The sequence below is a fragment of the Heterodontus francisci genome, chromosome 1 (assembly GCF_036365525.1).
Source record: "Heterodontus francisci isolate sHetFra1 chromosome 1, sHetFra1.hap1, whole genome shotgun sequence".
Lineage (NCBI taxonomy): Eukaryota > Metazoa > Chordata > Chondrichthyes > Heterodontiformes > Heterodontidae > Heterodontus > Heterodontus francisci.
In genome coordinates this window covers 264,139,029-264,151,653 of record NC_090371.1, presented here as the reverse complement: position 1 = coordinate 264,151,653, position 12,625 = coordinate 264,139,029, and positions in this window count along the sequence as shown.

Genomic DNA, 12,625 nt, shown 5'->3' with positions numbered 1-12,625 from the left:
TCCACTGCTGGCCACTTGAGCATCTCCAATTTTAATTGGTCCAACATTGGCAGCAGTTCTTTCAGCAATTGAGACCCTATGTTATGCAAATGCCTCCCTACACCTCTCCGCCTGTCTTTCCTCCTTTAAGACACTCCTTAAAACCTACCTCTTTGATCAAGCTTTTGATCATCTGCACTAATATCTCCCAGTTGTCATGGTGTAAAATTTTGTTTGATAATGCTCCTGTGAAGTGCCTTGAGGTGTTTTACTATATTAAAGGTGCTATATAAATACAAATTGCTGTTGGTGTTGTTGGTAGGATCCCTGAGATTCCTTGTCTCTTTCTCTTTCAAACTAGCCTCCAGCTCATCGATATGATGGTTCACTTGGTTTTGTGACATGGAGCTCATGACTCTTAATGTGCGTCTTCTTTGTGACATGGTGGTAAATTTTTATCTTCATTGACTGGGCAGTAATCTGGCTGATTGGATTGCACGCCTATTATAGAACCTGACTGGTTTCAACTCAGTGAAATGTAATTAAGCAATTTTACAATGGGTGGGTGATCCCCTTCACCAGGCAGTGAAGGAGAAAATTTGCCCCATGATCTTTCAAATGTCTATTAGTTAGCAGACCTATTTAGTTTAGTGGGGCCTACTTATGGTTCACATAGATTTCAGTTGATTTATCATAGAATGGTTACAGCACAGAAGGAGGCCGTTCAGCCTGTTGAGTCCATGCTGGCTTTCTACAAAAGCAATTTACCTGGTCCCACTCCCCTGCCTTTACCCCATAGCCCTGTTTTTTTATCTTCAGAAAATATACAATACCCTTTTGAAAGCTATGATTGAATCTGCCTCCACCACATTCTCAGGCAGTACAATCCAGATAATAACAGCACTTGCTGCATGAAAAAGTTTTTCCTCATGTCTTCTTGAATAGATAGAATAGCTAGTTGCTTGATGGTCTGCACAGACACGATGGGCTGAAGGACCTGTTTCTGTGCTGTACAACTCTATGACTCTGGGTCTTTTTCCATTCATCATAATTTGGTGTCCTCTGGTCCTCGATCTTTCCACCAATGGAAACAGATTGTGATCCCAGATCTACTCATGAACCGATACACATTGACGTGAGAGTATCTGCACTGGTGGAGAGTACAGGGGAACGATGTGATGGTGCTTCCTCTGAGGCTCTCTCCTCCTTTTCAGAGGTGGATGGCTGTCCTCCGGAGCTGTCTGCTCTTGCCTTTGACTTGCATGAGAGAGACGATTAATTAGAGGGTGATGCGCATTCCATCAGTCGCTTCAGACTATGCCTAGTATGGAGCTCCATGTGACCTGTGGTGGACACATGAGCACAATGCCTTGTGTTCGCCAGAGGCTGTCTTGTGCCCGTCCATGCGGCCATTACTCTCTTGTGTCTCTACTTCCGTCTCACCATCAGCATGCTGTCCTCCAAGTTCTAGGGCCTCCTCCTCCGTGGAGGTCAGGATTGTGAGGAACAGGGTGCCACCGCCAGTCTTTGCCCTTTCCTTGGCATTGTGGGCTGTCTTTCCTGCAAACACATAAGTGACCATTGCTGTTAGTTGTTCAACAAACATATGCACAATGTGCTGATGGCTGCCTTACTGTCCATGATGATGCTACTGGAATGCCTTCTGCATGCAGCCACTCAGAAGTGGCAGTGCAGGAGTCAACTCTGATGGAACAAGGCCATTCACCGAGATGCTGCCATGCCTCCAACAGGCAATGTTGCCGCCTGGCCCATTGCTACTGACTGGGTTGCCATTCCTTTTCTAGCAAGCTCACCCTCATGCATAGCCACATGTCAGCCCCTAAGGAAAGTACTTTTTTTTTTCATGGATCTCGTATTTTTAGTCTTTTTTGAGAAGCTCAAGTTCAGGATGGGCTCCACAAGTTGGGAGAGCACGACCACATCTGTTAACATCTGGCTGAGGGCTCTGGCTGGAGTAGTGGTGGGGCTGGGATGCCAGTTCAGAAGATTGCTGTTCTCTAGTGGCTTCTGAGCTTTTTTGATGCTCCCCTTGTGATGTTTTGTGAGGTGAAATTTGGCAAACACTTTGTGATAGATTCTAGAGGTCTAATGTTATGTGCCATTTCAATCTTACCAGTTATAGCCTGATATTCCTTGGTTCAATGATCATTTTTTAAGTTAAATAATCTACTTCTATTCACACCTCCATTATCCATTCTTTACAACATTTTAATGACTTGGATCATTTCCCCTCACAATATTCTTCAAAGAAAACTGCTTTGATCCTGTGAGCTTTTCTTCATAACTTATATTTTTAGCTTTCAGAATCATCCAAAAATGATAAGATAGATGAAAGAGTAGAATTTTCTTTATCTTCTCCAACATGCAGGTGTTTGATATAGCAGCAGTAGATTGATTAAGATGTTATGAAGTGGCGTGTTCCATATTTTGTTTTTAAAGCTGGATAGTCGGTGTAATCTTTAAATTAATTTGAGTAAAGAAATTGTACAGTCCCTCTGATTGCTTTGTTGGTTGTACAGGTCTGGTTGACTCCATGGGGTTTCCAATGCCTGGAAAAGTGTACTTGACCTTCACATAATGAAACAAATGAGCTATATTTAGGCAAAGTACATCCTGCAGCTGAGTGAAGAAGTTTATGAAATTATCCCCTATGACATTTGCAAATCCTTTGATTAATTTAATGTTCCAGCTAACAAAGCCACCTTGCAAAGTTTACTCCAGCAATTCAGGGTTATTGCAAATAAAAAAAGAGGGCAGATCCACCTCCTGGGATATTGGAAATCTTGACAGTGTGACACCACGTATGGAGGAGATAAGAACAGTGAGGGTATTTTTACAGCAGTGATGAAATTGAAAACATGGGGGTGAAGTTGGTCTTGGGCGGCAATGCAAAATGGGTGATAACAATTTGTCAGTGCCCTTTATACAATGTATAATTTTCTTTTCTGCTGAAGTCAATGAAAAAGAAATCAGGCAGTATATAAAATGACTGCTTGATGCAATATTGCCTATTTTGTGCTACAGTCCAAGACCAATTTCACTCCCGATGCCACTTTATTCAGACATTCATTGATTTTATCATCCAGTAATCAACTCACATTACACCATGTCACATATTTTCAGTATAGGTATGAAATGAAAATAGATACTTGCACTACATAGCGGCATATGTCTCAAATGTGTTAAAGCTCTTTATATATAAATAATTATTTACACCCATGTTGGCAGCCATTGTATGCACAGCAAGCAGCACTATAATCATTAAATAGTGTTGTTTGAAGGATGGATCTTGGTCAGGTCACCCTCTGCAGCTCTTTGAACAGTGCCATAAAATCTTTAATGGACAAATCAACAGAACATCACCTGCCACCTCTACTGAAGGACACCATCTTAGAATATAGTAGTCCCTCAGTACTGTGCTGGAGTGCCATTCTTCACTCTTTGCTCAAGCATTAGGGTTCAGCTTGACCCCACACCTCCTGATTCTGGTGTGAAAGTGTTACTAACTAGGCCAAGTTGAAAAATGAGTGGTAATCTTAAACTTACCTGCCCAACAGACAACTGGCGCAATCATATCAGTGGCCTGTTTTACATGCTATCCAATTTCGCTTTCCTTTCCATTGAAGTCAACAAGAAGTAAAATTGGGTGGCATGAAAAATGACAGCCAATCTGATTCCATCAGTTTCCTGCTGGGTGGGTTAAGTTAAAATTACTCCTTGCTATTTTATAACTGGCAAACTGAAAGTACAGATTTAGCCTATTATTAGAGGACAGATCTAATGAAGGAAGCTCAGTCACCTTTGTCGAACACTTTAAAGTATTTACATTAGTGCAATACATCTTGGTACAACCAGGTTTTATGCCACAACCGGACTCAATACAATGTTTGTAGTCATTGGAGCATGTGTCTTGGTAAATTGCAATAAATGTACAATTGAAAGAGACAGACAGGGAAATGTTCTGAAAGTTAGCAAGAAGAAGAAGTGTACACACAAAAATTAATAGTTAATACATGAATTCTCTTGCATGATTTGAGGAGGTATTCTGTAAACCAGTTGGGGAGTTATGTTCAGTTATGTGAAACACTAGCTCCAGATTTGAAGGATTCTTCAGTGGCTTGTTGTTGCCAGAGAATATTTCAGGCCCCAGAATGAGTGGAATTGATCAAGGCACCATGTCCTTCACCTTTAGGAAGCAGCAGATGGTTATTCTGGAAGGCTGGCAGAATTATTTGTTTCCCTGTGTGTGGAGAACCTGTTGGCTACACGACAAAATATTTATATCCCTGCAAGATTTTGCAGACTGCTGAGTCTGGTAGGTTGTACTCACCTATACAGTTGGACACCATCTATTAATCCAGGGTTCCTTGCGGATTGTGTGAATGCTTAAAATTCAATCCTCCTGGTTATTGCCAAAAACCTGGGCCAACAGATGACTCATTCACCCTAAATTAATTCTGTGTTTAAGTTCGAGTAGAAAAATTGGCTGCAGGTCTATCTTTTTAGGGATGCTGGGCCAACTTTATTCCATTCACAAACACCATAACAGCCCATATCCAATCAGGCTCATTACTTGATAAAGTTGCATTAAGATACATTTGTAATATATCCCTGTGCTGTTAGATCAATGAGCCATTGAAGATTTTATTCATCTACTATCTTGGTTGGCACTTTTTTCCATAGTTGGCTGAAGTACAGCCATTTTGTATTCTTATCAGTATGCATATGTCAGAAGTGGAGTCTTCACTATCTTCCCATCTCAGTGAGACTGGATTGGAAGGATTTATTCCAAATCCTCAGAACTACAGTCTGCTCCATCACAAGATACACCACCTACTCTGAGAATGTCACCTTTATAAATTTTTAATCACCAGTTGTCTTTTTCTAATTATTTCTATCATCATGGTGATTATTTATAGGAGCCAGGGTGATTAGTATGAATGTTCAGTCCTGGGTGGTTTAACTTACAACCAGTGAATTTGAATATTGAGCATTGATTCTTCAGTGATAAAAGTACATTGCAACAGCCTTTATCCTGAACGAGCTGCTTATTGGGCCATAAGTTTCCAGTTGAAGACTTAATATGCCTTTGGCGAAGTGGAATACAGTAGCAAGAAGAATAGGACCAATAAGTAGAATTAACATAATTGCAACCTGCAGTCCACTTCTGCTTTATTCTTGGCGATTAGGTGAAAATACAAGCAACCATGAAACCAACTACCATCTGGATGAGTAATTGCAGTCATTTCCATGGCTGCTTGCCAATTTGGGGGAAGGATAACAATGACTCCAACTAGATTATTGACTCAATAACGAGCGGAACTTTTAACATCAGTGGACAGGAAAGTCGAGTGGGGTGTATACTGGACAGCTGATCCCATTTTGTCTGTTTTATGCCTCGCTAAAGATGAAAGCTCCAGCAAATGAATGTTAACCAGAGGAAACACATCTAATGTGCAAAATCATTTCTGAAAGCATTCAAATCTTGAGGGCATGGTATTAATTCATATTTGTGTGAAACCCTTTATAGAGAATGAATGCCCTTATGTCTTGGGCATTGAACTTAACATCCTTTGTTTTATACTCGGATAGAAAACTATAATGCTAAAACAAGGACAACCTGGAGTTTCACCTTGCACACAATCCTTAATTTGCACTCGAAATTACCCCATTTTGCCGATGTTAGTTTCCACCCAAGTGACCTCCTACTCTCATTAAAATGGGCATAAATGACCCTAAGTCAGCATAAAGAATCAGAGTCTAAGGAATCGCCGGTATTATTCTTCTTTGAGTCTTATAATAAAAAGTTTCAACTTATTTCACAGTCATTCATGCACATTAGGTTCAACAAGTTTAAGAACCTGAAATAGGGGTAGCCTTTCAATTGTTAATGTGAGTTACACTTTGTCATACAAAATGCATTCAAAGAAACAGCTGATAAAGAGTAGGTCTCAGTGGGAATCTTTTTTTTTTAAATGGTACAACAGATTGCAATTAAAAGACTAGAAAAATTGTACTATTTTCTTCTGCTCCTGAAAATCTGGACGCATTGTTATTAGCCCACTGAATAAGTGCAATTGAGTACTGAGAGTTGGGGTGTGACCAATTTTGTGGGTGACGATTCAGTTGGACGGAAGGTTTGATGGACGGATGTAAAAGATCAAGGAGACTTGGACATATTGTAGTCACACTTGTAACTCATTTACACCTATAATTCCACAACCTTTTAAACCAAACAGTTGGTTTGCACCCAGATTATGTATATACGTAAGTGCAAATGTGGAAGAAACTCCAAGCTGCTATATTTTGGATATCTGACTTCTGTTATTCAAAAAGGAAATGTCAAGTCAAATACAAAAGGAGTCAATCCTGAAGTCTGTATCTAATTGAAAAGATGTGTCAGCCTCCCTCCGAGAATCCACAACTAAGAGCTATGGAACATTGTGTGAAAAATAAGTCTGATGCTAGATTTCTTGAGTGAGCTATTAAACTTGGTGTGTACAATGACTGATTTCATAAAGAGATAGCTACCACAAAAATGCGAGACAAGAATGCATCATTCATGCCAAAGTGACATAGAGCAGCATATTTTCCACCCACAAGGTTTACACTGATATTCCAACAAAGTTACAGCAGGAAGCTCTCTACAGAAACTCTGAGGAGAATGTTGTGCTCTCCCCCACAGTGGGTTTGGAGACGGGGAGAGCATAAAATCAGGTGGGATGGTGGTGGGGGTTGTTCCTGTCACCATCCCGGCTCTGCCAAAAGTTAGTCTGGGGCGGGAATGGCCTTCCTGCCCCACCGCCAATTGAGGCCTTTAACAGGGTAATTAACCCTAATTAAGGGCCGCCTGCCGCAGGAAGCATGGCACAAAAACTGTGCGAGCTACTCCCTGGCTCTGGGAGGGGGTTTGGGGGGGGGGGTGGTGGTGGGGTTACTTGTTAAAAGACACCCGTGCCTGAATGAGAGACCCGACATCGGGAAGGGGGGGGACCCGCTGAGAGCCACACTCTGCCCTTGCTACCGACCCATCTACCTCCCCCTCCATTGCAACCACCACCCCAAAAGACCCCTCCATCCCTTACCTACCTGTGACCTGGCTCCAGCGATGCTCCTTGACCTCTGGTGGGTGATCCACCAGCAGCAGCCACTGCTTCTGTGATGACGCTGAAGCTGCCAGCTTCTGATTGGGCAGGACTTCCGGCGATGAGGGTCTTGATCCTGTGGAAGGCCCACCATTGTCCACTTAAGTGCCTGGTTGGCAGATTCGGCAGGCCTTCCGGAGAAGAGGCAATGCAGGGATCTTGGCATTGCTTTTTCTGTATGTCAAGATCCCCATCGTCATAATAAAATCCCAGCTCCAATTCCTTTATGTTCCTTTAATTGTTCAGACGTGATTTTAACTATGCAGGCCCCACCATTCCCATTGGGCGGGGTCAGTTAAAAACATTCTCAGTGTGCAGCAGAGAATGGGACCATTAATTGAGTTAATTAATTTCATGTATAACACATGAAAAACTTCAGAAACCCTTCTTCCAATTGTAAGGCAGGAATATATAAAGGATATATTTCTCAAGGGCTAAAAGGATGGGCAATAAATGCTGGTCTTGCCAGTGATGTTCACATACCAAGAAGAAATAAAAAGAATCCAGCCTTATAATTACTGAAAAATAAGTCACTGGGTAATTTCGGGCTGGATTTTATGGGCCTCACCCCCCCCGCCCCCAAGGTGGGGTCAGAGGCGGGCGGTGCCTGTAGAAATCGTGACAGGTGATAGGGTACAGAGATCCTCTTGCTGCCCCATCACCAAGCGCTTTTGCCAGGGACGGAAGAGGCCGACGACAGCCTTCTCACCCAGAGGCCAATTGAGGCCCTTAATGGCCTATTAACAGCCACTGAAGGGCCTCTTCCCCTCACCGCTGGAATCTAAGGGTGCCTTTGACATGCAGGGAGGGCGTCTTGTAAAATAAGGTACACACCCTGCGGGCTGGGGGTGGGGATCTCCTCTGTGGGCAAGCTGTGGCCTACAGAGTACCCCCGTCAGCAAAATCTCCCTTTCATGGACCCCCTCCTCCTGGACATCGCAACCACTACCCCAACACCCCCCTCATCACCAGGGTTTTCGGACTGATCCCGGTGACCCCACCTCACTTACCTGAGGTCTGGATTTCCAGCGCTGGGCCTGGGTCCAAGGCCTCTGCAGTACAGGCAGTGGGCATAGCTCCCGACCCTGTGATTGGCTGGCAGCTTTTGGATATGCGATCCCTGTTTTTAAAGGAACGGAGATCCCGGCACCGGAAACTTTGCCTCCAGAACAACTGTGCAACCATCCCCACTTCTGATGGAGTGAAAGTTATTGTTAAAGCAATTGAAGATTTGTAGGCCTAGGACAATACCTTGAGGAGCTCCGACAGCAATGTCCTGGGGCTGAGATGATTGGCCTTCACCAACCACTTCCATGACCACAGGACATCACAAAGCATTTGCAACCAACAAAGGACGTTTGAAGCACTGTAACTGTTACAATGTAGTCACCTTTAGAATCTAGACTATGTAGTCATGTCCTCAAGTGGGTTGGAACTCATAACCTTCTGATTAAGAAATGAGAATACTATCTTCTGAGCCAAGTTGACACTACACTAGCGATAGTCTTTGAGAAAATGATATTGCAGAAAGATCAAATCATTGAAACTGTTAGAACTTAGAGAAAAGTGAATATTTTAATTTCAGATTAGGTTGAGCTTTAAACTTCAAAAGAAATGTGGGACTGTTACAACATTAAACATAGAAGAGTTGTGCATTTGTAGTTGTGATCTTCATCTAAGAATTCACATGACTGGTGAGCCTTTCTTCATCCCTGTCCTTGGTGCAGCCAGGTAAGTAGGATGCATCAAGAAAGGGACTGGTATATCTTTACATTTATAATACCTGCCTTAAAATGTGGATTTATACAGAGAGTTTTTTAACTGGCACTTCATTTGTAATTTGTTTTCATCATTTTGATGTATCTACATCGTGCCAGCAGAAAGAAAATGCGTGGGTAAGTTAGTGAGTATGTATGATATTTAGGTGGAATTGAGTATTGCTGTCACTACTATGAATACTTCCATGAATTAATAACTCATTGCTGTGTGACATATTCTGATTTAATTGTCATTGAGCCCATAGAATTCTGCATACATAGGAACATGCTACTCTTCAATGCAAATTTACACCTTCTCCTTCATTCCTGGACAATACTTCTCCCATAGTGAACAACACCACGTTTAGACACTAAAATAAAAGTAAAATACTGCAGATGCTGGAAACCTCAAATAAAAACAAAAAGTGCTGGAAATACTCAGCAGGTCTGGCAGCATCTGTGAAGACAGAGGCAAAGTTAGAGTGCCAGGTCTGTGACCTTTCATCAGAACTGGCAAAGGTTAGAAAATAATTAGGTTTTAAGTAAGTAAAGGGTGGGATGGGGGGAGAGGACAAGGGGGAAGGTGTTTGATAGGGCAGGAGAGATTAAATAACAAAGCTGTCCTGGGAAAAAGGCAAAAAGTGTGTTAATGCTTGTGGTGAAAGACAAAGCATTAGTCCAGAGAGAGTGTTAATAGCAGAATAATGAGCAGCTCTGACTACATGAAAAGCAGCCACATGGTTAAAAAAAATTAACAAAAGTCCAGTCATGCTCTAAAATTATTGAACTCAATGTTCTGTCTGCAAGGCTGTAGAGTGCCTAATCGAAAGATCAGGTGCTGCTCCTCAAGCTTGTGTTGATGTTCACTGGAACACTGGAGCAGGCCAAAGACAGAAATGTTGGCATGAGAGCAGTGGTGGGGGCGGGGGGGGGGGGCATGGTTTTGAAATGGCAAGCAGCCAGAAGCTTGGGGTCATGCTTTTGGACTGAGTGGAGGTGTTCAGCAAAGCGGTCACCCAACCTGCTTTTGGTATCTCCAGTGTAGAGGAGACCGCATTGTGAGCAGCGAATACAGTATACTAAATTGAAAGATGTATAAGTAAATTGCTGCTTCACCTGAAAGGAGTGTTTGGGGCTTTGGATAGCGAGGAGAGAGTAGGGAAAAGGGCAGGTATTCCACCTCCTAATTGCATGGGAAGATGCCATGGGAAGGGGACGAGGTGTCGGGAGTAATGGAAGAGTGGACCAGGGTGTCGCGGAGGAAACGATTCCTTCAGAATGCTGACAGGAGAGGGGAGGGGAAGAAGCATTTGGTGGTGGCATCATGCTGGAGGTGGCGGAAATGGCGGAGGATGATCCTCTGGATATGGAGGATGGTGGGGTGGAAAGTGAGGATAAGGGGAACCCTGTCACAGTTCTGGGAGGGAGGGGAAGGGGTTAGGGCAGAAGCGCGGGAAATGGGCCGGACGCGGTTGAGGGCCCTGTCAACCACAGTGGGGGGGAATCCTTGGTTGAGGAAAAAGGAAGACATATCAGAAACGCTGTTAAGGAAGGTTGCATCATCAGAGCAGATGCGTCGGAGACGGAGTAACTGGGAGAATGGAATGGAGTCCATACAGGAGGCAGAGTGTGAGGTAGGCGGTGGCGTAGTGGTATTATCACTGGACCAGGGTATTCCTCTGGGGACATGGGTTCGAATCCCACCACAGCAGAAGGCGGAATTTGAATTTAATTAATAAATCTGGAATTAAAACTAGTCTAATGATGGCCATGAAACCATTGTCGATTGTTGTAAGAATCCATCTGGTTCACTAATGTCCTTTAGGGAAGGAAATCTGCTGTACTTACCTGGTCTGGCCTACATGTGACTCCAGACCCACAGCAATGTGGTTAACTCTTACATGCCCTCTGAAATGGCCTAGCAAGCCACTCAGTTGTACCTAACCGCTACAAAGTCTATAAAAAGGAATGAAATCGGATGGACCACCCGGCATCGACCTAAGCACCGGAAACGACAATGGCAAACCCAGCCCTGTCAACCCTGCAAAGTCCTCCTTACTAACATCTGGGGGCTTGTGCCAAAGTTGGGAGAGCTGTCCCACAGACTAGTCAAGCAACAGCCTGACATAGTCATACTCACAGAATCATACCTTACAGACAATGTCCCAGACACTGCCATCACCATCCCCGGGTACGTCCTGTCCCACCAGCAGGACAGACCTAGCAGAGGTGGTGGCACAGTGGTATACAGTAGGGAGGGAGTTGCCCTGGGAGTCCTCAACATTGACTCCGGACCTCATGAAGTCTCATGGCATCAGGTTAAATATGGGCAAGGTAACCTCCGACTGATTACCACCTACCGCCCTCCCTCAGCTGATGACTCAGTACTCCTCCATGTTAAACACCACTTGGAGGAAGCACTGAGGGTGGCAAGGGCACAAAATGTACTCTGGGTGGGGGACTTCAATGCACATCACAAAGAGTGGCTCGGTAGCACCACTACTGACCGAGCTGGCCGAGTCCTAAAGGACATGGCTGCTAGACTGGGTCTGCGGCAGGTCGTGGGGGAACCAACACGAGGGAAGAACATACTCGACCACGTCCTCACAAATCTGCCTGCCGCAGATGCATCTGTCCATGACAGTATTGGTAGGAGTGACCACCGCACAGTCCTTGTGGAGACAAAGTCCCGCCTTCACATTGAGGATACCCTCCATCGTGTTGTGTGGCACTATCACCGTGCTGAATGGGATAGATTTCGAACAGATCTAGCAATGCAAAAATGGGCATCCATGAGGCGCTGTGGGCCATCAGCAGCAGCAGAATTGTACTCAACAACAATCTGTAACCTCATGGCCCGGCATATCCCCCACTCTACCATTACCATCAAGCCAGGAGACCAACCCTGGTTCAATGAAGAGTGCAGGAGGGTATGCCAGGAGCAGCACCAGGCATACCTCAAAATGAGGTGTCAACCTGGTGAAGTTGCAACCCAGGACTACTTGCATGCCAAACTGCGTAATCAGCATGCGATAGACAGAGCTAAGCGATCCCATACCCAACAGATTAGATCGCAGCTCTGCAGTCCTGCCACATCCAGCCGAGAATGGTGGTGGGCAATTAAACAACTAACTGGAGGAGGTGGCTCCACAAATATCCCGATCCTCAATGATGGGGGAGCCCAGCACATCAGTGCGAAAGATAAGGCTGAAGCATTTGCAACAATCTTCAGCCAGAAGTGCCGAGTTGATGATCCATCTCGGCCTCCTCCTGAAGTCCCCAGCATCACAGATGCCAGACTTCAGCCAATTCGATTCACTCCACGTGATATCAAGAAATGACTTAAGGCACTGGATACTGCAAAAGCTATGGGCCCTGACAATATTCCGGCAATAGTACTGAAGACCTGTGCTCCAGAACTTGCCACGCCCCTAGCCAAGCTGTTCCAGTACAGCTACAACACTGGCATCTACCCTGCAATGTGGAAAATTGCCCAGGTATGTCCTGTACACAAAAAGCAGGACAAATCCAACCCGGCCAACTACCGCCCCATTAGCCTACTCTCAATCATCAGTAAAGTGATGGAAGATGTCATCAACAGTGCCATCAAGCGGCACTTGCTTAGCAACAACCTGCTCAGTGATGCTCAGTTTGGGTTCCGCCAGGGCCACTCAGCTCCTGACCTCACTACAGCCTTGGTTCAAACATGGACAAAAGAGCTGA